Here is a 3,447-nt window from a genome sequence, read left to right as displayed (position 1 = left end):
ATGGCAAGCAATAGTTCCTATCAAAAAACTGTGGATAGCACAAATCCAAAATTAATTTCATTATCCACCAAAGACTATACTTTGTTCTGTATTTAAATCTTCTATTATTTCATTTAGCTCTCCTAGTATATCTTATATCCTTTCTAAATTAAATTTAATGGCTTTAACAACATTTAATCGACATCTCCATTACGTGTCTTAAGTGGCTATAAAGTCAAATTTAAATGTATTTCATCTACAGATAGATCTAAGACATATCATAAATAATCTCTGAGTTTCCCTAAAGAACTTCATGACTATTGGCTCAGTTGAGGCCACATCACTAGAAACAAATTCAAATCATGTTCCACACAAGTTATCAAGAATGCTTCTGGATTTTAGGCCAAAATGCAGGTTGGATCTAGAGAAATCTACTTGTAGCTTAAGAGCAATATGACCAGCAGGTTAAGAATCTGTCTGCCCATGCAGCAGACATAGGTTCAATCCCTAGTCCTGGAAGAGCCCACATGCCCCAGAACAACTAAGCCCGTGAACAACTGCTGACCCCTCACGCTGCAACTACTGAAGCCCACACACACTCCCGAGAGCCCGTGACCTGCAGCAAGAGAGCCCACCATGAGCAGCCAGTGCGCTGCAACTAGAGAGTGCCCACTTCTTGCTGCAACTAGAGAAAGGCTGTGCACAGCAAGGAAGAGCCAGCATATTCAAGATAAATAAAAACAAATAAATTTTATTTAATTTTTTCTGTGTTATGTTTACATTTTTATTTATTTATTTTTATTTATTTATTTTTTATTTTACTTTACAATTCTGTATTGGTTTTGCCATACATTGATAAAACAGCAATATGAACTGCAAGAGCATAATATTGTAAAACGTTGTTTAGTTACTGCGTACTGCTGTTCAAAACACTGCCCTAATTCATATATAAGTCTGAACCACGAATTGGAACACAAAGGTAAGCAAGAAAATGGATGCTCATCACTGCTGGGAAATGATACTTCCTTATTCAAAAATCTACCTGGGAGGAAGACTTTGACAAGTTAATCATTTCATCTTTTCTTTTATCAAAGTGCCTCCACCCTCAGATCCTCTCAACAGCTCAAAGCAGTATCTATCACTAACAATATCTGTCACCACAACTTAACCCACACAACTGAACGGCACTCCGATAGATGCAGGTCTTTTGCACTGAGGACGCAGAGCAAAAGGTATAGGAAAGCATCTCTTTGGAGCCTGTTCTGTGTTAACCAGAAAAAATAGATGTTTAAGGTTGTAAGCCATCCTGTGCCAGTACTGATACTGGATCCCAACACATAGAAGCAACCATGAGGTCTTCAACCATTATTGAGTGTGTGTGTGATATGTGGGCCCTCTAAAACAAGGGGTTGAGGGACTTCCCTGGTGGTCCAGCGGTTAAGGATCAGCCTTCTAATGGAGCAGGTGCAGGCTCAATCCTTGGTCAGGGAACTAAGATCCCATATGCCAGGGGGGCAACTAAGCCCATGCACCACAGTTAGAGAAGCCCAAGTACCACAAAAAAATAAATAAATAAAACAAGGGATCTATGGGGCAGTGTCTCTCTTGCTGGGGACACAGGGCAGCCTAGCTGGAGGAACATGAAAGGAAAGATATTTCCTGAGCTTAAGGACCAGATTTTCCAACAGAAGCAGGACCGTGAAGACAGCTGTCCAGCAGAGCCAGAACCATGAAACTGAGGCAGCAGCGGCTGCAGTTATTACCTGCGGAAGAAAACAGGGGATAGACGCTCTGCCCTTCTCCCTACCTTCTGTTCATCAGTCCTTCCTAGGGCCTCCTGTTGGCTGAACCCAGATGGACACCAGTTGACACGGGAGCACTGGGACATGCAACCCACAAATGTCAGCCCCCTGCAACAGAACTGAGCAAGGAAAGTCAAGGAACAAATACGAGGGAAAACAGGCTATGATGGACTGGCACAAGGTGGATATTTCCATAAAATCAAGACCAAGAGAAATATGCACTCTCTACCATCACTATTTAATGGTGGGGGGGGGGCGGGGGTGTGGAACATCAAGAACAGGGCAGGCAACAGAAATAAGACTTACAACGATTGGAAAGAAGAGTGTAAAACTATTATATGTGGAGAGTATGACTGAAAGCTCAAAAGAAAAAACTTTAAAACGGTTAATACTAATTAGAGAGTTCAATAAGGTGGCCTAATATAAGAAAAATACATAGGAATCAATACACTATAAAAGCAATTGTTAGAACAAATACTGGACAACTATCCCATGCATAGTAACAACAACAAACAAACAAAAAACACCCTAGAAATTCCCTGGAAGTCCAGTAGTTAGGACTTTGAACTTCTACTGCAGGGGACATGGATTCAATCCCTTGTCAGGGAACTAAGATCCTACATGCCATGAGAAATAGCTGAAACAAAAAGAAAAAAAAATTTTTTTAAGATAACATTCTTAAGTATAACATTTACAAAGAAAGTGAAGGCTTTATATGAAGAAAACAATTTTATTGCTAGACATGAATGACCCAAAAAAAGATGTAGAAACCTACCATGTTCCTGAATGAAACAGCTCAATACTGTTAAAATGTCCATGCTATATGAAATCATTCATAGATTTAACACAATTCCAATCAAAATCTCAAGAGATTTTATTGGAACCTAGATATTTATTGGAAAATAATTCTAAAGTTCATCTGTAAAAATCTACTAGTGAGAACAGATATTTTTGTGTGATAATTTCTCTTTCAGAAGTAAGTATTTTAGAAAGTCACAATATTTTAAACAGTGTGATACCTACTTCTCAGACCCTGTACTTCCTCCCCAGAAGCCCTGGGATTTTCTTTTTTATAAAGAAAAAGAATAGGAAACCTGATCTAATCATTCACCAAAAATCATGGCACACTTGATTTGTGTGAGATTAGACCTCCTGGAGACAACAATTCCACAAGATCTGGAAATGGGACAAGTAGACACACTTCTCTCAGGCAGCTTTTGACCAATACAAGCACACGCTGATGTCACTGGTCAATGCAATATCCTGATAGTATCCAGGCACTTACCTCCTGACTAAGGAGTCATGACAGTGTCTTATTCTCCTCTCTGACCTGACATCTCAGAGTCCAGATTCTGCAAGTCCTTGATCATTTGCTACTTTATCAGCTTTGGACTGAATGTTTGTATCCCCAGAAAATTCATATGTCAAAGTCCTAACCCGCAATGTGGTAATATTCAGAGATGAGGCCTTGGGAGGTCATAAGGGTGTGGCCCCCATGTTGGGATTATACTCTAGATAGCTTGCTTCTTCTCTCTCTGGCCGTGTGAAGACACACAGAAGGCAGCCATCTGCAAGCCAGGAAGAGAGCCCTCACCTGAACCCAGCCCTGCTGGCACTCTGATCTTAGACCTCCAACCTCCAGAATGGTGAGACATTGAAGCTCCGT

The sequence above is a fragment of the Oryx dammah genome, unplaced genomic scaffold (assembly GCF_014754425.2).
Source record: "Oryx dammah isolate SB20612 unplaced genomic scaffold, SCBI_Odam_1.1 HiC_scaffold_18, whole genome shotgun sequence".
Taxonomy (NCBI): domain Eukaryota; kingdom Metazoa; phylum Chordata; class Mammalia; order Artiodactyla; family Bovidae; genus Oryx; species Oryx dammah.
This window is presented reverse-complemented; position numbering follows the sequence as displayed.